Below are 27,018 nucleotides of genomic sequence, written 5' to 3'. Positions count from 1 at the left end.
AGTGTATTTTCTGTTCCCCATCCAGTTATCCAGGTTGTCCTTAAAAAGGATTAATGAGGTACTCCACTTGACATGGAGAGGGAGTCTATTCCACAGAAGGGGGGGGGAGTCTCTGGAACACAAACCTGTCCTGCCAATAAGCCCTATTGATGTCACAGACCAGGCTGAGGTCACATGTGCAAGGTTACTCTAGTGGAGATTGACTTGTGGATATGCAGCAGTCCCATCAAGGCTGGGTCTGAGATTGCTTTGTATGCCAGACAGAGTTGAGCTCCAAGGAGTCTGTATGAGACTGAGTAGAGGGATTGGGCTTTTAACCTATCTGTGTAGGGTAGCTGCTTGAGGCCCTGGATTCTCCTGGTGAGGAACCTCTGTGGTCTCTCCAGCTGCTGCATGTGCTTTGTGATGTACATGCTGAAAGGGGCATTGTACTCAATAATGGGTCTTATAAGGGAAGAACACAGGGATTTTATGACTCCCTTTTCCCTGAATGAGATACCCTTACTAATGAGGTGAGCCATGTTGAAAGCTTTCCATACAACAGAGGCAATATGGTGGTCAAAAGTCAGTTTGTTATCAACCTGTGTGCCCAAGTCCATCACAACTGATTGCATACTTAGGACCTTGTTATTAATGTGATAATCTGTGGGGGTGTTGCTCTCTCCAAAGGAGATGATGATGCATTTTTTGGCATTCAGTTTGAGGCCATGCTTCTGGCCACCAGTCATTTGTTTGGGTGATACCCTCTTGAAGGATATCCACATCACTAGGGGAATTGATGACAGTGCCCAGCTTGCAGTCATCTGCAAACTTGGTCAGCTGCAGCCCACTGGTTTTGGCTGCACTTCAGAAAAGTATATCCCAAACAACAGAGGCCCCAAGCCTGATCCCTGGGGTACACCGCTCATTATAGGTCTACTGCTTGAGGTGGTTTTCCCTATTTTGACTAGATGGGTTGTATCAGAGAGCCAGTTTGTTGCCCATCTGGTAACATACAGATTGATACCTAGCTGGGAGAGTTTATCTATTATACCCGAGTGGGGAATAGTATCAAAGGCTTTGGCCAGGTCAAGGTAGGCAGTGTGCACCATCTTCCCCTCATCCATGGCTTTGTTGACTGTCTCAAAGAAGTTGAATAAATTTAACAGGCATTACCTCCCCTTGATGAAACCAAACTGTGTAGGATTGAGTGTTTAGAGGTTGCCAATGTCCTTGTTAATGCGGTCCATGGTAATCCATTCCATGGCCTTGCAGATCAGGCTAGTTAGGATGATGGGTCTATAATTTCCTATTTCAGTGGATACTCAACCTTTGTTCAAAGGGATGACAGTGGCTGTCCTCCACTTAGTTTGGACGAAACTGGTACTCAGGCTTTGGTTGAATAGGGTGCCTAATGGTGCTGCAAGTCCCTGCCTGAATTCATATAGGATGCAGCCTGGGATGTTATTGGGTCCCATGGAGGCTGTATTTTTTGCCTTTGAGAGGGCAGTGATGACTTGCTCCCTAGATATAAGGGGAGGAGGGCAGGTGCTGGGGATGTCCTGATTAACTGATGGGAGGACAGAAGGGTGAAGTTTTAACTGAACCTGTCTACCAGTGGCCTGGCTCTATCTACGGCATTTGTGTAAGGGTTAGGAGGGTGGCCTAATGGTTAAGGTGTTTGACTTACAAACCCAAGGTGCAGGGTTTGAGTCTCACAAGGGATAATTTGCTAGGCTTAAAATGGATTGCAACGGCAGTTAGCCTAGTACTAACCTATGATCTGATCTGGTGTCCTTGACCACCAGTTCTGAGCAGATCTGAGTGCTAACTTTGAAATTGTGGACAAATGTGAAGAAGACCTTATGATTGTCTTTAGCAGATGTGGCCATTTTGGACTCAAATTTTGCTTTGGAGGATTTCACTAGTGCTCTTATTTGCGTGTTCAGGCTAAGGAGAGATTGCTTCCAATTAGGCACCTGCTCCTTCTTAGTCCTAGACAGTAATTTTTCCTTTTATTATAGAGTTTATTTATCGTAGGTGTCCACCAGACAGGTTTACTCTTCCTATTAGGAGGAGAATTTTGTCCTGTTGGGTATTCATGATTACATGCAGCTATGTAAATGCTCTTATAGTACTTTGGTGTAGGTTTGGAAATATGTGCCAGTTCCTATAGAGGGGGAGGGGGCTGTTGAAACTGTTTATACCTTCCCTCAGGAAGTTGCAATCAGGTTTGGGGAAGTTTTTTGTTTGACTTTAGCTTGGGGGAGAGTCGGGGGAGATGGCAACTTCGAAAGTGACCGCTTTGTGGTTGGATCTTACCAGGGAGGATGACACTGTAGGGATGCTGCAGTGGTTACTTATGTTGATTAATATCAGGTCCATGATATTATCACCTCCTGTGGAGGTGTTGACCAGCTGGTCCAAGGCATTTGCATTGATAAAACCAAGGGATCTCTGGGCATTTGTGTTTTGGCATGAGTATGTCTTCCAATCTATGGTTGGATAGTTAAAGTCGCTCAGGATCAGGGTAAAAGGTTGAATCTTGATAGATTTGAAGAGGCCAAGATAGATGGAGAGGGCATCTTGAGTCAAAGTTGAGGACCTGTAGCTAGCTATGATTTGAATAGGGTTCTTGTTTTAGAATCTTTTAACATATTTATATTTATGTTTTTATAACAATTTACTGCACTAGGTTTGATGGTAGGGAAGTATTTTATTAAAATCAGAAGGAATGATGTAATTTATTTTTTAATTGAATGCTGATTTTGATTGGTGACTTATAGGTCATTCATTTTTATTTAGTTGAGATGAGTTCTGATGCATTCATTAAGTCTGAAGAAGCATTCTTTTGAACATGAAAGTGCTCACTACTGTTTTTATTGCCTGTTGTGTGTTAATAAACGGTCAGTTTCGATTGTCGTCGTGTAGCCTCTGGTGTTTATCTGTGAATAGGGGTCTTGTCAAAGGTTAACTGTCCCCAGAGTGTCTCCTGTGTGTCATACTGTTTGACCAGCCTGGAGGTGTGTGTGTCTTTAATATATATTGCAACTCCCCCTCCTTTTTATTTGCTGCCCACAGTTTGGGGTCTGAATGTATGATAACATGAGTAACCTGGTATGGCTGGGGTACTCTTCACAGCTTTGAACTAGGTTTCTGTGACTGCACAAACGTGAGCATCTTCCAGGGTTAAGAATGCTTACAATGAGTTCAGTTTCATATTTAGACTCCTGGCATTTAGCAGCATGACCTTTAATTTGCGTTTTGATGAAATTTTCATGTTGGCAGTTTTGACCTCATGGCATTGCTTAATAAAGACACTATGGGGGAGGCAAGAAACTTTGCCAGAACCCTAAAGCCCAAGGGAGACAAATGCAGGCCATCTCTGGCAAAGCATCGTGGTCTGTCAATCATGTTGTCCCAGCATGTCAGGTACTGGATCCCCTTGGAATGACACCAGAAACTAAGCCAGTTGTTAAAGTCAGTCATTTTCTGTTTGCATTGAGGCATCATTCTAGGTGATGGTAGACTGTTGCTTAAGGCTAGGAACATACCTGGCTGGGTCACATATTCAGAGAGCTCGATCATATTTTTCTTCATATAGTCCAGGGAAGTACATCTCAAGTCATTCATGCCAACATGACCTATGACAGAGTCATAACAGTACCTGTTGTTGAGAGACTTGAGTGCATGTGTGATATTGCAGATTCTGGCACCTGACAAACAACTAACTGTGACTTTCTCCTTATCCAGCCTGGTGAGGGGCACAACTGTGTATCTCACAATTTAGTCTCCTATGACTAATATGTTGGGTTTATGTTAGGTCTTAGTGGCTGTGAGACACAGTTGTGTGGACTATGTGTGGTGTGGTGGCAGTGGAGTTTGCGTGTGTTTTTGCCTGAGATCTCTTTTGTTTGGGTGTGTTTTTGTTGAGGACCTCCACATATGTGGGTGTCTGTTTTGTAGCTGTGGGTGGTGCTTGAGGTGTGGTGTTTGTGTTCTCAGTGCCAGATATACTGGCTTGTGAGGGAGACAGCATATACTCTAGGTTCTTAATATAATTGCATCTCTTACAAATTGTGTTCCTAGGTGGTAGTAGTAGAGGGTTGTCTGTGTACATGAGGCAGTTGCTACGCTGTCTCAGGATACCCATTATCAACCAGACCTGCAGGAGAAACCGTAGGAAATTGTCCATCCATATTTTTCAGAATTTGAGGGAGAGAGGCCAGAGGGAGTTAAGGGGATAAAAGGTGCAAGGTCTAAGAGGAGTACTCATAGGTGATCACACAAGTACTATTAATGGAAAATTTGTAACTGGAATACCTTGCAATGGGTTAAAAACAGTACAGCTGCAGTGAGCGATGTGCAAGCAAGACTAACCAGCTCAAACATGGGATTTAAATACACATAAAATATACAATTCTAGTAACACAGAAATCTAGCCAATCCTGCTAGCCCCTGCTTTTGTTACCAATCAGCTTGTAACAGACAAGGTCCAGGCAGCCCTGCTTCTCTCACTAGTAAAGAAGATAGATTCCTACCAACACAAGATGGCTTCCAGAAATACAGAAGGCAAAAACAAACAGCTCTGGTTGCAGCAAACCAGAATTCAGGCTATGCTACTAAATTTAAGGGTTAAGAACACAGTAAAACTCACAAAAAAGCACAGATTTACCACTTACAGACAAAAACAGAACTCACAGTATGACAAAATACAGTCAAAGAGTAATGAACTGCAGTAAAATGCAGTGAAACAGTAATGAATTGCAGTAAATAGCAATGTAATGCAGTTAAACAGTAATGAAATGCAGTTAATCAGTAAACTGCTTTAAAATAATGCAAATGTGATAAATTAGCTCACAATCACAACAATAAAAAACAGCTCAAATAAAGCAGCAATCCAGTAGAATACTGTCATCAATTTAATCAGGCTACTGATAAGCAGTAACAAATGCAGCAAACTAAATGCAGTTGAACACCTAAGCACAAGCAGCAAAATGAAGTAGGAAGAGGCACAAGATATTTTTCAGTAGAAAGTGAGGAGACAGAACATAATTCAAGGTTAAGAAGCTAAAGTGGTGGGCCTTCACAACTGATCACACTGTACTCAGTAGAACAAGATGATGAAATGGGACTGGGTGGGGTGTCCAATATCAAATTTATAGTAGAGGTGGGCAACTCAAAAGCCACCAAGCTTTAAAACCACAATAACAGTTGGGCGGGTGGGTAGGGACACAAGATCAGAACAGAGGTAAGGATTCAATTCACTAAGCCTAAAACACAGTTACACAGGTTTAAACAGATATGCAGCAAATATTGTTTTAGTTAATCAGAAGTGCATAAAGTTGAAAATAAGAACTTATCTTTTGTAGTCTCATAGCAGGTTTTTAGAAAACAGCAGAGCAAGGGCAGCAGGCCTAACTCACTGCAGCTCTGAGCAAACAAACATCCAAGTCAGAGATAGCCCTTCCCTACAAATTTCTTTCTCTCAGACTGCATTGTAATAGTCACTGCTTCTTTATACTGACCCCAAAACTATAGCAGTCACTTCCTGATGATTTAACTGATAACACAAACTACTCCTTGGTCAGGCCAAAGTTCAAACTATCCTTACTAAAACAGTTTGAATGCAACTGTCCATCTAAAGCACATATCACCTCAGCTGATTTCTCCAACTTTATGGTACCTTCATCTCCGACATACCCAATCTACCTGATGAACTCATTCATTTTAAACTGTGATTCAGCTTACCACACCATTAGTGGTATAAACTCACAGTGCTTAATCTAGTCCCGCTTTCATTTTATTGGTTTCTATTAGCTTTCCTCACCTACCTACAACAGACATATCTCCACCACATTTACTCCTCCTACTTTAATTCTAATCACCCTCCTCTGTTCCAAATATGTAACCATGCACATAGTTATTTTATGAGATCTGTATGTATATACTGTATGTGAAATTTTCAGTTTTTTCTTATAAATGTACACCATAGTTATTTGTATACCGCATATTGTTTTGTTACATTATCATGTAAGCTGAGCTGAGCATTTAATCATTGCTTGATCAGTGTTTTACCCAGTATACAAATTTAAATAAATAAATTCATAAATCTTCTTCCGTTTCTTTATACCACTCATTTAACTATGCCTTTTTATCTCTTCTTGCTATTGTATAAAACTCTGCATTCAGTCTGTCATATTTTCCCTTCTCCATTGCCTTTTGCTCTCCTCTTCTCTCCTCAGATTTTGCCTTCTACATCTTATTTCTATATAATATAATTTGTTTCCACTTCCTGGACAGTATCACAAATGTCTGTAAATGGTTCCTACCTAATTCTTTCAATACTAGTCTTCACTTCCACTAGATATCCATTTGGAAAATTGCTGAATTCATCTCTATGTATTCTGGAGGCTTCTCTTGTTTTCTTTATCCAACGATCTGGATTACAGGCTGCTCCAAGTTTTGCTTATACTGATTGTATAGTGCTCTTAATGTAGTAAATTTCATTGCTGTATTGACCATTTGGCTATAGAAAGAGAGTGTTTGCTATGCCCAGTGAATTACTTCACGTCTTGCTCCAAGACCAGACTTGCCCAGTATTCCAGTTGCATTCTAGTCACCTATGAAGAGTGTAATATTTTATTTTGGTGTTATTTTCAGAAGGAGTAGCAGATCTTCATAAAATTGGTTGTCCTCACCCTCTTTAGTATATGCAGTTGGAGCATAAACTTATATCTCTGCAATGTGGAATGGCTTTCCTTGTAGTCTGAAAAATATCCTGTCATGGAGGGGGGGGGTTGTAATGGAGCATACTGATTTTGACATCCTTATATTAAATGTGAATGCTACTCAATTTCTTCTGCAAAATTCTTGACCCAGTAGAAGATCTGATAATTGTTTGATATAAAATGACCCATTCCAGTCTATTTTAGTTCCTTAATTCTCAATTTATCCTTAACCATATCAAGTTTGCCTTTGTTTATAGTTCTTTATTTTTAGGTCCTGGTACTGGTACTAGTGATCAGAGCTACTAGTCATGCCCATACTTCATCTCCACAACTCTGGTGGTATTGCCCAGTTTTTGGGAAGACAGTGAAGAGGGAAGCAGAAATTCAAAGCAGTATGTTGTAAGTGGACCAGAATGGGTTCCTGCAGTGTCATTTGCTGAGCCAGGAATAAATTATTGGCATTCATTAACCAAGCTGTAATATTACCTGCGCTTTCTTCTATGAACGTTAATACTGCACTTCTGCCCCATTGGCAAGTTTTGATCATGTCTCCTAACAGCTTCCTCCTGGGGTGGTCACCTCCTCTGTAAACATCCATCTCCCCTGTCAATTCCACCAGACTCCGAAGCCATAAACTTGAGTTACCCGAGCCATATTCAGAGTTTTATCCATCTTTGCCAGCAGGCTGACTGGTTCACAGTTCTTCCATTCCAAGTTCCAATGTTGCATAATTGTTTAAGGCATAAGACTTTACGTATGTGTCTTAGCACCTCAGTAGACACACATCCTTTTAACTACAGCTAACTTTGGGCTCCTAAAAACAGAGGTGGCTGACTTCATGACACCCATCCAAATGGAGACCACTGAATCATACACCAATGCACTGTACAAACACGTACACAAATGCATCATTCTCGCCATACCCAATAGAACCAAGACACACTCCTCCAAAAAAAGGAAGCCAATCTGGTGGTCCCCTGCCATGAACAAGCTGTACAACAGAAGAAGGAAACTGATGCAGAATAAGGTAAAGTCCCAATACTGGAAAAACTCCCGTATCAGCCTCAACAAAGAGTTGAGATCCCTCATCAAATCCTCTAAAGCTAGCTATGAAAACAGAATTGCAGCAGATAGTAAAGACAATAACAAGGCCTTCTATAGTTATGTAAAAAATCTCCACGGCAAAACCCAGATTTGCTCTGAGCTACTGTACAATGGTACCTCCTATACTGAGTCAACAGATATTGCCAATATACTGACCGACAGATTCAGTGCCAACTTTACCCCCCCCCCCCCAAGGACCAATCACAATACCAGTAGATTGCCAGGCACCCAGTATTACTGCTGCACAGGTTAAAACAGCACTGTTCAAAGGTCAAGAATAAAGCTTCTATGGGACCTGACAATATCTCTGGCTGTGTCCTACATGAACTACAGAGTGAACTGGCACCTCATCTGTGTACCCTGGTCAGTCACAGTCTCACCTCAAGTTTTGTCCCTACCAAATGGCGCACTACTACAGTCATCCCTCTCCACAAAGGTGGAGAGATTACAGACCCTGGAAACTATTGCCCCATTAGCCTGATGAGTCTGATATGCAAAGCTATGGAATGCATCATCATGGACCTAATAAACAAGGATATAGGGAATCTCCAAACTCTGGATCCCACACAGTTTGGTTTTGTGAAGGGTAGATCATGCCTGCTTAACTTGGGTGACTTCTTTGAGTCAGTCACCAGAGCTGTGGATGAAGGCAAGATGGTTCATACAGCCTACCTTGATCTAGCCAAAGACTTTGATACCATTCCCCACTCAGAAATCATAGAAAAACTCACTAAGCTAGGCATCAACCCCTATATCATTAGGAGGGTTGTGAACTGGCTCACAGATAGAACCCACAGTGTGAAAGCAGCTGACTCCAAGTCAAGACTGCATACCAGTCACAATTGTCGTCCCACAGGGTTCAGTACTGGGCCCTCTCCTGTTTGGTACTACTTCTCTGAAGTCCAGGCCAACACGAAGGGACTCTGGCTGACAAAGTTCACAGACAATTGCAAGTCGGGAGCCATTATTAATTCAGCAAACTAAAACAGAAGGAGATCCACTCTCACAAGGTGCAAACACTTTAATGAACTTAAAATAAGTGCTTTTGTCTTGTATGCAAGACTTCATCAGATGATGAAGTCTTGCATACAAGATGAAAGTGCTTATTTTAAGTTCATTAAAGTGTTTGCACCTTGTGAGAGTGGATCTCCATCTGTTTTAGTTTGCTGAGCTATTATTAATTCCCCAAGTGATGTTGACATCCTACAGAAAGGCCTCACTGAGACTAACAACTGGTGTCAGAACAATAAAATCAATCAACCCCAACTGTCAAAGGTGTCCCAAAGCTGTACAACAAGTAGGAAAGTCTTCAAGGTACACCACCACAAGCTTGCACTGTGTCACACAGATTTATTTGGAGAAAAATAATAAAAAGTGTTATTATTTTTCTATGAATAAAGAGTGTTTTTATCACTGTGACACAGTGCAAGCTTGTGGTGTTGTACCTTGAAGACTTTCCTATGGTGTCAGAACCATGGCCTTAAGCTCAATGCCAAAAAATGTGTCATGATCCCCCTTGGGAAAAACCCAGTTCCCTTGAATTACCACATTGATGGTAGTCCACTGAACACAGAAAGCATTATAAGAGATCTGAGAACACAGGTTGACAGCAACCTCTTGTTTGACCACCACATTGCCACTGTGGTCAGAAAGTCCTTCTATATGGCACATCTCATTACTACTGGTTTTGCATCCAGGAAGAAAGAGGTCATTGTTTCCCTCTACTCTTCCCTCATTAGGCCAATCATCGAGTAGAATGCCCCATTTGGCATGTACCTCACTAGACACCTGCAACAACTGGAGAGGCCACAAAAGTATCTAACAAAAAGGATCCTAGGCCTTAAACACTTGTCCTACATGGACAGACTCAAAAACTTCCAACTATTCTCTGTCTCATATCGCCTACTTAGAGGCGATCTCTGCTTGACTTACAAAGCCATGTCTGACCCAGGTCTGTTAGAAATTCTACATCTAAAGAAATCTCAATCCCTCCACACCAAATGCTCCAGAGACCTCAACCTCATTACCACAATCAACAGAACATGCTGGAGGGACACATTCATAACCCACAGACTGCCCATGCTCTGGAATAGACTTCCCATACAGGTCAAGCAGAGCACCTCACTGACCCTCTTCAAGAGAACTCTTGATGAGTGGATGGGAAATAGCAAATTCACCCCAGGGATCACTCCAGTGACTCTACTCCACAGAGGCACTGGGAACTAAGGTCGGGTGGCACAATGTCTGGGTAATCCTATGGGCTAGGCTTGTAAAGGCTCCAGGGCCATTAGCTTAGTACACACCTATAAACATATGAACCTACAGTACCTGTCAGTAATACTTTATATGTGTGTGTGTGTGTGTGTGTGTGTGTGTGTGTGGGTCTGTGCTTGTGTGCACGGTATGTGTCTATGTAAATGTATGTATAACCATGTGTGTTGGTGCAAATGTGTATCTGTCTGTGTGTGAGTGTGCAGTTACACGTTCATGTACATAAAAATGCACGTTACATGATACTCGATCACAAGAAAAAAAAAATGAATGACAATAGACTTGTGAAAAAATCAATATTTCAACACTTGGCTAAAAGTTTTGTGTTTTTTTTTTTTCAACAAAGAAAAAATAGTTAGTTTGGACACAGCCCTATGTATTCTGGTGGGATGAGGGCTGCGCCACCACAACAGCATACTAAATGAACACATTCCAAGGTCATTGTGTCTTAAGTGATATTTAGTTTTAACGAATAATTGAAGCAAAATTTGGAATTTGGACAATTTGGTCTTCAGGTCAATAGTCATTAAAACTAATAGCAGTCAGATAACTGCTATGAAACACCAAACACACACATACAGAGATAAAAATATATATTATGTGTGCTGTTCGTGAAAGTATATATATATATATATATATATATATATATATATATATATATATATATATATATATACCATATATATGTATAGTGTTCTCAGAGAAAATAAATTGTAATGGGGCTTTACATGTTGTAGCCTTTGGCAGAACTGTGGTGTAAACAGTTACATGTTTAGCCTCTGTAAGGGTGTAATTAAGCTATGAGAAGAAACACCAGGATAGCTTCCATCAATAATATAAACACTTTTTTTTTTTTTTCCCACCTAGCTGGTTACCTCATCTAATAAAGAAGAATACGCATGATGTGTCATCTATAGTGAAACGTATTTAGTATAGTAAACTTAGATCCTTATTGCTCTCTATGGGTTTCTCAGTATAAGTGAATGTTTATAAGCAGTGTTTTCTCTAACCATGCAGGCTATCTGACCATTTCAAATGATAAAGTAGCATTAAGCAATTACACATGACTATGCATTTAGATTATAATGGCCACACATAATGGACCTAGAGTGTGGAATAGTGTATCATTGTTGTCTGCAGGTTGGTGTCATGCTAACCTTGACTTAAAAGCATGCATACATTTTGTTTGGAGCAATGTATAGGCTTTATAGTCTCTGCATAAGATTTATTATCTAAAGCATGCATAAGAACAAAGGACTGTTCACAAACATATACATCAGAGGTTAATGGAGAAAATGTAGTATGATTTCTGTTTAATATATAATTCATTAATCTGGTGTTAATTGTTTGTCTTTTTCATGTTTGTTCTACAGTTGGTCATACTATTAAGGGTATACAGCATTCAGTACATATTGGATTAAGACATTTCCGTACACTGTGGGTTAAGTCTAGAAATGATCATTGTTTTATTTGGTGGTTTTCCTTCACTAATGTACTTTACAAGAAATAATTATTTGCATTACTATCACTTCAATACAGGAGGGGGAGGGGATGTTTTATTAAGGGATATTGTTTTTGTGTTTCATCAGAATTATCCAGAGAAAGGGTGTATTTATAAATACAATGTATCTCACGAAGTGGAAATAAGAACCTGATGTTAATTCTGTTTTTCTTTCCATACTTCTACTTAAAGGGGTTCAGACTACTGAATTACAATCATTTCTTCAAGCAGTACAAATGAAGAAGAATTTGTGCCTAGACAGTTTCCTTGGTTAACAAATTAAAAACATGTAATAGAAGCTACCCTTACATTTTTAATGGATTCTATTCTTGCAACCAGGTCTGACTTTGGCATGTAGCCAACAAACTGGAACGTATCTGTCCTTCAGCCAATATCAAAATCTTGCTTGGGAGTTGATTGGCAGAGAGATTTGTAATGATTCCAGCAGTGCACTGCTGTGAGTTAAATCTTCTTTCAGCCATCTGACTTTCTGCGAATGTGTTTTTTCTTCAGTGCCTTTCCTGCCCTGCAGTTTCCTAGTCCCTTTACAACTATCTTTAATGGACGCTAATCCGATTGGTTGCAGGAGCTCTGCTGCATTAGTCCTTTGGTAGCCACATCACACTTTCATGGCAGAAAACAGCTTGCCCATCTGTCAAAGGTGGCTAAAAGGGTAGTTCTGTCTTCTTTCTTATTTATTTGAGGCTAAGAAAGACATTACTGTCTTTCGTGCAAATAAGCTGATGCTTTTGCTGCCTACAGCAAGCGTTGGAGTACCACTTAAGGATACTACTCTAAATCTTTCTGTCTCTCCAAGGGACAGCCATTATCGTAAATAACCCCTCTCTTTACTCATCTAAAAGATGGAGTTATCAGTCTGAGTAGGGGCATGTTGAACCTGACAAAAGCTGTAAGCTGTGATGAACTGACCAGACAGAGCTGACTAGCTGGTGGAGTCTCTGTGCCCGCATCGGGCCTTTGATTAATATATATTTGGATTTCAAATCCCACATGCTGCTTCAGTTTCATTTCCAGAAAATGTAAACAGCTATTCATTGCACTCTGAGCCAGGGTGATATGAAACGGCATGCCATTTTGTTCACGTACATCAAAATAAAACATTGCTACCTGCTATCAATCAATCTGATGTGTCACAGTAATATAATATGCTGTTTATATCTTTGCCTTCTGTTTTATTTATGACAGCTCAATATGTTTTTTCACTCACTATTATTCTGCAAGGTTATCAGCTACAGAAGTCTGAATGCCATTCTGAAGTGCAGCATATATATTCAGTTTATATGTCTTGATTCTAACCTGAAAACAGTAGCAATAAATGTATAGTCTCACATTGTTTACCATACCTCTCAACATACAAGCTTTAAAAATGTATGCACTGGCATTTAAAAAAAATCATAGCTGTGCATCAGAAAGAGTAGGAAGAGTACAGCAGATTTTCATCTAATAGACCGTACATATATATTAACAGGAAATAGTTGTATAAGAGTATTTAATTATTTAATAAGGTTTGTATTTGCAAACAAACATGACTTTATTAGAAAGTCAGCAAGTTAGGAGGAGGAAAGCTAAATCTGAGGGCCTGAATCATAGGGCTATGCCTAAATCAGAGTGGGTGAGAGGTATGCCGTTCAGCACTGAAATGAGATTTTGTTGTAGTCTTCATCACCCTTCCGTTGAAAGTTCCCTCCTTGCAGATTCTGGTGTCAGTGGACAGGGAGATAACATTTTAGAGTAGAGACAAAGGTACATTGGAATAATTCTTGCTGCCTGGGTTAACTTTACTAATCAACTACAGCCTGCAAGACTTGAATATGCAGCAAAGTAGTGTGAATAACACGTGTCGGCCTTACAAAATGACAGATTTCATGTGCCAAGGCTAACAGATGAGATCAATGTAGTGAGCACACATGTTTTTTCTTTCCCCTTCCTCCACCCTAATACTCTTTTTTTTAATCCCTCTGTAGCCTTTTTACATGCATATGGCAATTTCCCATTTCTTAAGCTAAGGTTTAAAGTGCAGTTTAGAGCTCTGACAGAAGAATTCAGGTTTGTGATGGATTGCTCTAGTGTCTTTCTGCACTTAAAAATCACTTTGAATTCAGCCTTTGTTGCATGAATTTAACTTTCTAGTGCATTTCACAAAGCTGATCAACAGTGAGAACTTACTTCTTTACACAAAAGACAAATCCAATAAGCTGCATGCTTCTGATGCTTAACTTTGCTAGGTGCTTGGGTGAATATGTTTTATTTGAATACTCCACTCTAATATAAACAAACTCAGTCTGCACCCTGAGCACCTGAGATGCAGTCCGAGATCACTTGCTCAGTGCTCACCTATGCTAATGGGGTCTTGATAGTTTTGCCATTAGACATTGCTGCACTGAGTGTGTCAGGGTAATATCTGGTATATAAAAGTGTCTTGAAAAAATAATACATTGTTTTCTACTTATAAAGAAAGACTTTTATACATTTTTCTTATTATTTTTCCCAAAGATGGCCTGCTATTTTAAGTTCTGAGAAAAACTGAGAAGCCTCCGGGTTAATGTACATTATGACCTTGCTTGCCTTCTGCTTTAATAGTTTTTTTTCTAATATTTATCTTTGAACTCTTCTATTATGAAAATAACTCCTCTTTTCTGAGTGTTTGACAGAGGTGGTCATATCTCCTGACTCCAAATAATGATCTAATAACATTTTATATATATATATATATATATACACACACACACACACACACACACATTTATATATATATATATATATATATATATATATATATATATATATATATATATATATATATATAGTGAGTGGGCACTAGTGTATATCTCAGTTTTTAAGGCAATGTACTTAACTGAATTAAATATAATTTCTTTTTTTTTTCTACAAAATGTCTTTACCTTCACCTCTATGCTAAATAGAAGGTCTTACAGTATTTCTAAAAAAATGGCTATGGTGTGATAATTGTTGTCTATATTTGTATATAGTTTAAATTCTTTCTTTTCTAAAATTGTATAACTACCTGTCTTCTGTATTCTGATGTTCTTTTACTCATTGTGGAGCTTTTCTCCCCAGGCCTCCACTGAAAATGGGTTTCTGAACCAGTGGACTTTCCCAGTCAACAAATGTCAATAAATAATCATTACTCATAGTAATTACAACTTTCCAAAGAAGTGAGAGCAGGCTATCCACTGCTTAAGGCACCCTTCTCTCAGAATCGGTCATAATTACTGTTCAATCCCAACTGAGGGCTATAGATGTGCAAAGGTCAAAGCCCGGGCCAATCTTCTGTGCTCCTGCACACCCTTTCCAACAAAAAGGCTCACCCTGCCCCTTGCTATTATAAGGCTAATAGCACCTTCATCAGTTTGCATTATGAGGCAGTTCCATGGCACATAGCATCTCCCCTACCTTCAGTCACAAAGAAGACGTGACAATCTACCACTTGGTAATCCCACCCTCAGTGATTATGTGGCACCCAGGAAGCTACTCCAACCTAGATCATAAATGATATGCACAGAACTTGCATCCTTGAGTTACTGGATCACATTAATGTGGTACAGCAGGTAGGGCATCCACTTTTGATGCAAAAGGCTGTGGGTTCTATTCGCACACCAGAGGGATTGCTAATACTGCAGTGCAATATAAGAGGGGTACTGCACTCCTGAGTGTTGGTGGATGTAAAAGATGCCATGGCACTTAATCAAAAAGAGTATGGTAGGTTCCCTGATGCCTTGGCCAAATTTCCGTTAGTAGTATGCATACTACCTCAGGTCTTCCCTGAAAATAGGCTACTAGTCTAGCGGGTAACCTGGTGAGCAAAGGATAAATTAATCATTTCATCCTCCTGATTTTACCCTTCATCTAAATTATGTGCATGTTGTCATGCCCTTCAGTGGTCTATCTGTATGTCTCCATGACTGTGACAATATTTAAGTGCTCACTACCATCAGGTACAAAGGTAGTAACCCCAGCCTGGGCTTCTGCTAGCATGGTTTAGAATAGAAAACTGTATGCCGGTGGGACTGAATGGGGGGGAGAAGAAGTAGCCACAGGATTGTTTTTCCTTCTTGGAAAAAAAAGGGCACAATGAGATACTATGGAGACTTAAGCAGCATTAAATGAATAGGAGAAATTGCAGAGAACCAGAGACTGTGTATAAAGCATTAGGCTACAAGAAACATAATCACTTTGAAAAGATATTTAACCAAAATATAGCTAATGATACTCCCCGTGCTCTGTTTTTGTCAGACATTTCCTTTCGTTGCCTGGGTTTCTTGTTGATTTGACCATTTTCATTGTGTAGTACACTCCCATAATCTCAGCAGTTTAACTTGTTTATAGTTTCTCTGTTTAGTACCATGTTTTGTATGTAAGGGGGGAGTACCTAACATGAGCTCCCCGTTTTAAGTTAGTAATACAGAAGCTACATAATTAGCATTTCAAAGGATGGTTTTCCTTCTGAGCAAAAGTAAATCATATCATTCTACCTCTTCCAACAGAAAACTACTTCCTGGTGAGCAGACATTTATGTCTCTTGCACCAGCACTTTAAATATGCATTGTTTCATTTAAATCGGTACTATAACAATGCTTATGCCTATGCCATGGACAGGAAGTCTAATATGATGGCCAGATATATGTTAATATTTAATGTATATATGTTATTGCTATATAAAAGCTATAGCAACCAACTGTTCTTGAAGCTAGAGTAATCAAATGTTTTTTTCTGGGTATTTCTTTTTTTCGTACCTGTCTTAGAATTGGCCAGTGCTACAAGATCTAACATGTTCCAAATGTATAGTCTTAGCAGATTGTTACAGTTTGATGACTTAATGTTACTGAATACAAATAAATGTAAGCTACATGCATTAAGCCGATTTAGACAGAAGGAGATCAGATGCAGCTTTGATTTTAATCTTTTGATAATTGTGTCAGTGTAGTGATCAAGATCGAACATTTTCAGCTATAACCATGATATACGTAATATAAATATGAGTAAAATCCCATGAGTGGGGGAGATCTCCGGTCAGCCTCAGTAAGAACATGAGATCCCTTATAAGATCCTCCAAAGCTAGCTACGAAAACAAAATCGCCACTAAATCCGAGGACAGCCACAAAGCATTCTATAGCTATGTCAAGAATCTAGATGGCGACAGCCAGATCTGCTCTGAGTTACAGCACAAAGGCATGGAAATTACAGAACCAACTGATATTGCCAACATCCTGGCAGTTCGGTTCAGTACTAACTTTTCCCCTCTCTCACCCCCTAAAGGGCCCATATCTATATAGGAAGAATGCAAAGTCCCTGTAATCACAACTATGCAGGTAAAAGCTGCACTCTCTAAAGCCAAAAACACAACGTCCATGGGACCGGACAACATCCCAGGCTGCGTTTTACATGAACTTCAGAACAAACTGGCTCCCCACTTAAGCACCATGTTCAATAATAGCCTTGCATCAGGCTTTGTGCCCACTGAATTGCGCACAGCAACAGTTATCCCACTCCACAAAGGGGGAGCCACCACTGATCCCAGGAACTATGGACCTATTAGCCTGGCGAGCCTGGTCTGCAAGGCCATGGAACATATCTTCATGGAACTCATAAACAAAGACATCGGTAACCTCCAAACTCTGGATCCCACCCAGTTCGGGTTTGTGAAAGGCAGCTCATGCCTCCTGAACCTGATCGACTTCTTTGAGGCAGTCACCAAAGCCGTGGATGAGGGTAAGGTGGTTTACACAGCCTATCTTGAACTCGCCAAGGCTTTTGACACCATCCCCCATTCTGGAATTATAGCTAAACTCACTAAACTAGGTATAAATCCTTACATCACAAGATGGGTTGCCAACTGTCTCACTGACAGAACCCACACTGTAAAAGTTGAGACTCCAAATCTGACCTCAAAGCAGTGACAAGTGGAGCACCACAGGGTTCCGTCCTGGGACCTCTCCTGTTTGGTATCTACTTCTCTGAAGTACAGGCTAACACAGAAGGCCTCTGGCTAATGAAGTTCGCAGATTACTGCAAACTAGGAGCCATAGTCAAGTCCCAAATGATGTGGACATCCTACAGAAGGGCCTCACTGAGACAGACGCCTGGTGTCAGAGCCATGGCCTCAAGCTCAATGTCAAAAAGTGCAGTGTCGTTCCCTTTGGTAAAAACTCTGTACCCATGAACTACAACATAGGCAGCAATCTACTTAACACTGAATGCGTGATAAGAGACCTTGGGACCCAGGTGGACAGTAGTCTCTCATTTGATAGTCACATCGCCACAGTAGTCAGGAAGTCCTTCTACATGGCACACCTCATCATAAAAGGGTTCTCATCCAGGAATAAAGAGGTCATTGTTCCCCTCTACTCGTCACTCATTAGATCTATTATAGAGTACAACGCCCCTTTTGGAATGTACCTCACAAGACATCTGTAGCAGCCGGAAAGGCAACAGAAGTACCTCACAAAGAGGATTACTGGCCTCAAACAAATGCCCTACACTGACCACCTCAAAAAACTCCAGCTTTACTCCGTAGCATATCGCCTACTCCGAGGTGATCTCTGCCTAACATATAAAGCTATGTCAAACCCAGAGCTGTTGGACATGCTGCAACTAAAGAAATCACAATCCCACTGAGCTACATGCTCTAGGGACCTAAACCTTGTCACCACAATAAACAGGACACGCTGGAGGGACAGATTCCTGTCCCAGAGACTTCCTATACTCTGGAACAAGCTACCTATCTATGTCAAGCAAAGTTCTTCGTTAGCACTCTTCAAGAAAAATCTTGATGAGTGGATGGGAAATAGGAAATATACCCCGGGGATCACTTCTGTGTCTCTGCTCGACAGTGGCACAGGAAAATAACTTTCTTGGGTGGCGTAAGCCATGGAACCTTGCTGGCTAGGCTTACATAGGCCCTTGGGCCGATAGCCTAGTACCTACCTATTAACCTATGAATCTATAAGAGCATGTCTATCAAAATAAATTCAAAACAATGATGTACAGTATACCAACCTTAAGATGATGGTAGATAGCTCCTCAGAACCTCCGACTTTTAACAATACTAACAATTATACATGGAGTTACAAGTGCTCTAACGTACTTCTGAGTAGAGATCACAGCTGCAAAACACAGTACTGTTAGACAATGGCCTGAACCAAAGTATATTTCTATGTAGACAAGAATTTTAAAAGCAGTTCATCTGTCACACTTCTGTTATCTATGAGACAACGCAAAGTCTATTACAGCTTTCTCTCACTACTGATCTCCATTGCAGAAGTTCGAGAAAGAAAACTGCAATCATCAGACTTTCAAAACCAAAACTACAACTGTAACTGAAAACAGCAAATGTGAAACCTAACTGTAGTTACATGGAAAGTCTGTCTTCTGAAGGCATCGTCCCCTTTTACTGCCCCCCCTCTGAGACTGGTTTCCCTCATAATAAAGAGAAAATCTGTAAAATACTACATTCATAAAATTAATATACAAAAAAACTCAATCACAATTTTGTAGTTGTGAGGATCACATATTTATTTCCAGAACTTCTACCATTCTCTCCAGTACCACACATAGCCATGATCTTTATAGGACATAAGTTTTGATTTCTTATTGATCCACTTGGTATCCAAAATAAACTGTTGTAATTTAAGTTAGGATAACATTCCTAACTTGGGTAGAAGCACTCCTGAACAAATACCATTTGGGTCTGAGTGTGTGAATATTGATTTCAGTAGATTTGGCCAACAGTTGCCTTTGTCACTAATGCTCACTGAAGAGGGGATGTCTCATTTTTTTAATTTTACTTTATTTTATTTGAATTTGTTAACCACGGCAGAGCACTAATCGCAGATGGTCAGTTTAATTTAAAAGCCTGGACAAGAGCAAATACAGATATAATATATATAGATGTAAGATACAACTCAAGTATTAAGAGACAGAAAGTACAGAGGCAAATATAGTAAGAGTGTAAAAAGCATTTGTACATTTAAAATAACTGAAAGCAGAGTATCAATATATAGAGTGATACAGACTGATGTATAATTATTGGAGTATGAGCACAGCTAACTGTAGGATTAGGGGGGATAGAAGGGACAAGGTAGAAGGTGGAGAGAGGCAGAGAAAAGCAGAAGTGATCAGGTATCATGTATGGAATAATTGTTTGCAGGTCATTAATGAAGATGGAAAATAAGAGTGGGCCTAATATGGAGCCTTGTGGGACACCGAGGGAGATAGGAAGGTGATTAGATAGTTTATTTTGCCAGAGTACAGCCTGCTGATGATTATCAAGGTAAGATGTAAACTAGTTCAAAGATAGGGGATCAAGTGAAAGAGAATTAAGTGTATGAAGGAGTAGTTGGTGGTTAACCATGTCAAAAGCTTTGGATAAGTCAATGAAGACTGCAGATGAAAGACAATTATTGTTGCGATTGTTGTTGATTCAGTTTGTGAATGATAGCAGGGCAGTGGTGGTACTGTGGAAAGGTCTGAAGCCATGCTGACAGTTAGCAAGTAGGTTGTTCTGGAGAAGGTGGTTGAGTAGTTGTTTGTGGATGCATTTTTCCATAATTTTTGCAATAGGGGATAGTAAAGCTATGGGACGAAAGTTGGAAAAGTCATTGGAGTTCCCCCCTTTATGTAGTGGGATGATATGTGAAATTTTCCAGATTGATGGGACAGTTCCTTCGCTTATTGTTCTATTTATCAGAATGGAAATAGGGTAGGTAATGGCTTTAGCTTTTTTTTGCAAGAATTCTGCTGGGAGTTTGTCAGCTGAGGGGGTGGTAGGTTTTAACTTTTGGAGAAGGGAGGAAATGTAGGAAGTAGACACTGGTTGTAGGTGAAACAGAGGGGGTGTATTTGTAAAAGAAGTGGGCAGGTTAGATATATCAGGTGATAGGTGGCTAGCTAGAGTTTGGATGGTATCTGTGAAGAAAGAGTTAAAGGCATTTGCTGTTTGTGTGGGTTTCTCAGGGTTTGAGCCTAGTGGGTTGGGTGTGATCAATTGGCCTGGGTAAAGAAGATTGTTAATACTAGTCCAAAATTTTTTAGGTTCCCTGAGAGAGGTTTGTTGTAATTGGTGATAATAATTCTTTTTATCTAGCAGGATGGCTTTTTTTGTACTGTTTCTATGTTCTCTAAAGGTTTGGCGGTCTATCAGATTCTTAGTAGTACGCCATTTTGCCCAGGATTTATTTCTAAGTAGGATTTTTTTGTTTAGTATTGTTAGTGAGCCAAGGGGCTGGTTTAGCTTTGATTCTAATAGAGCGAGTTGGAGCGTGGTGATCCAGGGTGGTTAAGAATGTGGAATTAAAGTATTCCACTGCTTCATTTAGAGGGAGAGTTTTTAATGGTGTCCAATTACATTGTTTCAGTTCTGTTTGGAAAAGTTCTGGGTTAAATTGCTTTTTAGAGCGTATTGTTCTGAAAGTGTTAGGGACTATAATGTTGGTTTTATGTCTGATAATATATGTTAGTGAATGTTCACTTAGGTCATCTGGAATGGTTCCTGCTGTGTAGGTTTGCTGAGGAGTATTAGTAAGTATCCAATCCCAGGTACTTTCTTTGTTATTAAGTCTATTGGTTCTGGTAGGGGAGTTTATAAGTTGTGAGAAGCCATAAAGGTTAATATGGGTGGTGGGGTTAGTATTAGTACAGGAATTCCAATCTATATTAAAGTCCCTAAGGACCATGGTTTCTTATGGGAGATTAATAGAAAGCCAGTTAAGGATATACTCTAGTATATTACTGTTATTTCCTGGGGGAAGATAAACACAGATGATGTTTATGGCTTTACATGTGTTTACCTGAAGTTTGGAGATAATTATTTCTGCACTAGTGTCTATAGGTAAGTTAAGATTTAAAGTGCTGACTTGTAGCTCTGTTTTACAGAGGATTGCTACTCCCCCTCCCTTTTTGGAAGTACGGTCAAGTTTAATGATATTGTAACCAGGTGGGGTGATTTCATTGTCTTTAATGGTAGGTTTTAGCCATGTTTCTGATAAAAATAGGATATCAAATGGGTGAGCCTGTAGGAGGGTGTGAACTTGAGCAATTTTATTGCAAATACTACGTATGTTCAGATGTGCTATTGAGAGTGAGTTGGTAGGTTTGGTAGGTGGTAGGGTCATAATTTTGTCTTGGTTGTTGTTTGCAGTGGTAGGGGGATAGTTAGGGCCACGGTTGGGGTGAATGTCCTCATCTAATAGTGAGTGGGGGAGTGTTAAAGGGTTAGGCTGTTGCGGCTTACAATAGAAGTCAAATAATTTTCTAGTTTTAAGGTTAATGAACTTAATGTGTGCTAGTCTATGATATTTGGCTAGTAGGTAGCTGGGTTTGAAAATGAGGTTTAGGAAGTTTTGAGAGAAAGATATTGTTGGTGTTGAGGTGTGTTTGGATGGGAAGGGAAGGGTATAGTGGAGTGAATATTCATAGGAGGTAAAGAGATAGGTGGTGGCTAGAGGAGGTAATAAAAAGACCCAAAGTAATAAATGTACTTTGTGGGGGATGATTGGCATAGACATTTTAAAGGATGGTGAGGTGAGAGAGAAGTGGGAGGTAGGAATTAAGAGTACTGGAGAGATATAGTAGGTTAGGTGTTAGGCGAAGGAGGGATGAGAGGTAGGTATAAGTGGGTGGGTTGTAAAAGAAAGGGGGTTGGGAGTGTTAAGGATGTGTTTTGTATGATAGGTGTAGGTTTAGAGGGGTGTGTCCTTTAGGGGAATAAATGTAGGAGCACTGGGGCAGGTGGAATTTGGGGGCAGGGTAGGGGAGCGGAGTGAGCCCAAAGGGCGAACGGAGCGGGTAGAGACAAGAGAGTGGTCTGTCAAGGAAGACAATCAGTGAAGTATGAGAAATTCAGCAGGTAAGTTAGGTAGATCTGGGAGTTGGAGTGGGAGAGTGTGGAAGAAAGTCAAGAGGCTAGTAGGAAGAGATTCAGGTTATTAGGGAATAGCAGGTAATAAAGGATACCTTAGGACAAGGAGAGATGGTGAAAAAGTTTGTAAAAAAACTGGGGACAGTGTACTAGAGGTTGGATTAACAAAGGTGTAGAAAATTAATATACAATCGCTTATAATGTGACGCCACCTAGTGGCCAGTCACTTAATTGCAAGAGATAGGTCTCCTACAGAAGATAGCAGGCTAAGTGAAAGTTGGAGATGGACCAGATAGTAATAGAGAGGTTATAAGTTAGAAGTAGGGGTAATTTGAAGAGATAAGTGGGGGGGGGTTGGCTGCTGGCTAACTTGACTGGGAAGCTTGGCTAACCTAGCAGAAGCTAATACATTTGTAAAGTTGCATATTACTCTTAGTTGTAACCATACATACTTTCACTGCCTTATACGAAGGGAAATGTCTCTCAGGGAGCCAGTAGCTAATTCTTTAGTTTGAATTAATTTCTGTGGCATCCAGCAGGGTAAATTCAAATGTTTGGTGTAGGGGCAAACAGGAACACAAGGTTTCACTGTCTTATAAGTAGGGAAATGTCTCTCAGGGAGCCAGTAGCTAATTCTTTAGTTTGAATTAATTTCTGTGGCGTCCAGCAGGGTAAATTCAGATGTTTGGTATAGGGGCAAACAGGAACACAAGGTTTCACTGCCTTATAAGAAGGGAATCCCCTTTTAAGTTGATCATTCTGTTTTGAAAAGACTGGAACTTTCCCATTCTATCTTCAGTGGACTAAACTAGACCCATGCAAATGTAAAACATTTACAGTGTATCTCCATGCTTTTTTGCTTTATTTCATAGGTTCTTAAATTCATAGGTGTATACTAAGCTAACAACCACTGGCGCCTTTAGAAATCTGACCATACAATCCAAATGCATCCTAGGAGTTATTATGCCATAGAAGTTATTTTATGGGGTGTATGTTAGTTAGGACATGATTTAACTGCTGGTTTGTGTCCATAAGTGACATAGGTGTCAGACCAGGGTGAATTTCCAATTTATCATCCACTGGTCCAGGTTATCTTTGCATAAGGTTAGGGAAGGGCTTTGCTTCACATGGACTGGAAAATTATTACAGAAAAAGGGATTTCTCTGAAATACATACCTATCCCTCCAAAATGTCTTATGTAAGTTGTCAGCAAACCTAAATTCTTAGATATAATAGTTCTGTTAGTTTTGCAGATATGCAAATGGTCCATCATAGTGGGAATCAAAGGATGCCTTATATGACAAGTATAAATCCCCCTCTCAGCAATCTGTAAGAAACAGAATATAGAGCTAGGGTTTTGAGGTAATCTGCATAGAACATTGTTTGTCTGTGGACATTTCAGTTGTTGCATGTGCCTTGTTAGGTATATACTGAAGGGGGAGTTATACTCGATGATGGGTCTGACGAGGGTTGAGTATAGTGGCACGATGACTTCCCTGTCCCTAGATGCCATGCCTTTACTTATACACTGAGTGACACAGAGTGATTTTTTTTTACTATCTTAGACATACATTGGTTGAAAGCCAGGTCACTGTCAATATGGTTCCCAAATCCCTGTGTACGGTGTCTACTTTAAGGGAGTTTTATCAGTGAGATGCCAAACTTTCCAAAAGTATTATTATGCATTTTGTGGCATTGCCTTTTAAGCTGTAGCTTTCACATCATTTATCTGTGTGACATCTTTCTGTATGATGTAGGTGTCTTGGGGGGATTCTATGATTGCTCCTAGCTTGCAATTTTCTGCAAATTTGGTAAGCCAGAGGCCCTTGACATTGGCCTTGACTTCCAAAGAAATAGATGCCAAAGAGGAGCAGATCCAGCACAGAGCCCTGGGGAATTCCACTGCTGACCAGCCTCTTTGTGGCAGATGGTCTTTCCTATCCTAACTTTCTAGGTCCTATTTGTGAGCCAGTTGGCTATCCAGTGAGTTACAAAGGGTTTTATACCTAATTCCATGAGTTTGTTTACAATGCCCAAGTGGAGAACTGTATCAAATTCCTTAGCTCGGTTAAGCTAGGCTGTATGTACCCTTTTGCCCTTATCCATTGCCTTGATGACCTTCTCAAAGAAGCCCACAAGGTGCGGTAAGCATGACCTGCCTTGATGAAATCATACTGAGTTTGATCCAGTGTAGGATGTTTTCCTATGTCACTGTTACTCATTCCTATGATGACTGTTTCCATGGATTTGTATTTAATACTAGTCAGACTAATGGGTCTGTAATTCTCGGGATCTGTTTATGGTCCACCCTTGTGCAGCGGAATGACCATTGCAATGTTCAATTAATGAGGTATGAAGCCTGTGTGGAGGTTTTGGTTGAATATTGACTGCAGTGACTATGATAGGTCATATTTCAGGCTATTTAGAAGGCATCCTGGGATACTATCTAGTCCATCAAAGCTGTTTTCTTGGCCTTAGGGAGTGCATCTAAGACCTGCTCCCCACTGATAGTTGATGGGGTTATGTTAGATGGTATTTCCTGGGGTATTGGCTGGGGGTGGGGATGGATAAAGTTGGATCTGAATTTGTCAGCCAGAAGATTTGCTATATATCCAGTTCCATGAACATGGCTCCATTTATCAACAGTTAATCACACTGTTATGCACTTCCTTTGTGTTTTTGGACATAGCTAAAGAAGACTTTATGGTTGTCCATGGCCTGTAACACAATATTTACCTCAGAATTTGCTTTGCTAGCTTTTGTTAGTCTTCTTAGTTGTCTATTCAGTTTGATGAGTGAGTTTTTATCTTTTTTTGGGTTAAACAATAATTTTAGCTATGACTTTTTTCTTTTTTTGTACAATTTGTTTAATGTTGGATTCCACCAGGGTGGTTTGTTTTTCGAGCTTAGTTCTGTTTGGCAATGCAGCCTCTGTGTAGTCACTGATATGGTTGTACAGAGCTTCTGTGAATAATTTTGCATAGGCTGCTGTGTCATCTCTGCATGGAGGGGCCTGAAATATTTACAGATTATCATTTAATAAAGGGTAGTTTGCTCTGAAGTAGTGTATCTCTGCTAGAGGGTTTGGTGGAGTTACAGAAGTGACTCTTATTTAAGAGGAAACTGCTTTTTGGTCTGACCTTATCAGAAAGGAGAACACATGGGGGACAAGTGCAGCATTGTCCCATATTTGTATCAGGTCCAATATATTTGCACCTCTAGTAGGCATATACACTAACTGGTCCAGGTATTTGTGTTTATGAAATTTAGGAATCTCTGCACCTGCAAATTTATGGCCAAGTAGGATTCCCAGTTTATAGCAGCAAAATTAAAGTCTCCAATGAGTATGTTATTTGGTTGAATGCTGAGTGTCTCCAATATGTCTAAGTATGAGCTAAGGGTTTTAGTGTACATAGAAGGTGACCTATAGCTTGTTAGAATATAGTATGGCATTTTGTCTATGGTAATATGGAAATGGAGGAACTCTAGTGACTCATCCTGTTTATCCAACCTAGAAATATGCTTCTTATTGATGTATATCAAAACACCTCCACCTTTAGTCCCTGTCTGCGATGTTACTGTTACAAATGTGTTGAAGGCACTGAAGCCTTGCAGTGCTGGGGTACTCTTTGTGACTTTAAACCATGTCTTGGTAACTGCACAGATGTCCACATTTTCCAAGATGGGAAGAGCTTAAACAGCAGGAGTCTTCTTGTTTAGACTCCTGGAATGGATCACTAACACCTATAGACTTTCTTGGGTAGATGTTGCTATGGTGGAAGGTTTGTCAGTTTGGTGTCACCTAAAAAGGGTCTGCAGGGAGGACAGTGTTTTATCTGATATTCAAATGCCTACAGGGGACAGGTGGAGATGATTCTTGGCAAAGCAGTGTGGTTTGTTAACTATGTTCTCCCATACTAAGAAATATTGCTTTCTCTAGAATGACATATCATTCAGTTGCTCTGTGGAAATCTAAAATTAGCTTTAATGCTGCAGAACATGGCTTAATGTTTTTCACAAAAAGAAGAAATCTGATTGTTCAGAAGCTGTTTAAACCTGCCAAACTTGTTTCATTGTAGCAGGTTACCTAAACTCTGCCCATGGCAGGACTGTGTGTGCACATCACTAAAATACTTCATACAAGCAGACCAAATTTTGATATACATTGAATGAATGAATATACACACACTGCTGAAGCATGACACGGGACTTCTTGTTCCTTCTAGAAAATGTCACCAAAGTATAAAACATTGCTGCATTCATATATGCATTCATATTTATTATAGTAAAATGAAGAAAGTGGAAATCATTTAATAAGATATTCCCTTTTCCTGGGGTGGTATGACCTCAGAGAATGAATAAGTAAGTAAGAGAAATATAAAGAACACTGTATTGTCGGGATTCAATAAATTCCATGTAGGCTGCTCAGGAAGCCTACACTGAGTTTACGTGTGCGCAGTTATACACGGCAAGAAGCAGAATGCAATACATATCCATGCTGTGCACCGCATCTAAGTAAGGTTTTGTAGCTGGCAACA

This window comes from Protopterus annectens, chromosome 16.part0, assembly GCF_019279795.1.
Source record: "Protopterus annectens isolate FY-2018-M chromosome 16.part0, PAN1.0, whole genome shotgun sequence".
Classification (NCBI taxonomy): Eukaryota; Metazoa; Chordata; order Ceratodontiformes; family Protopteridae; genus Protopterus; species Protopterus annectens.
This window is presented reverse-complemented; position numbering follows the sequence as displayed.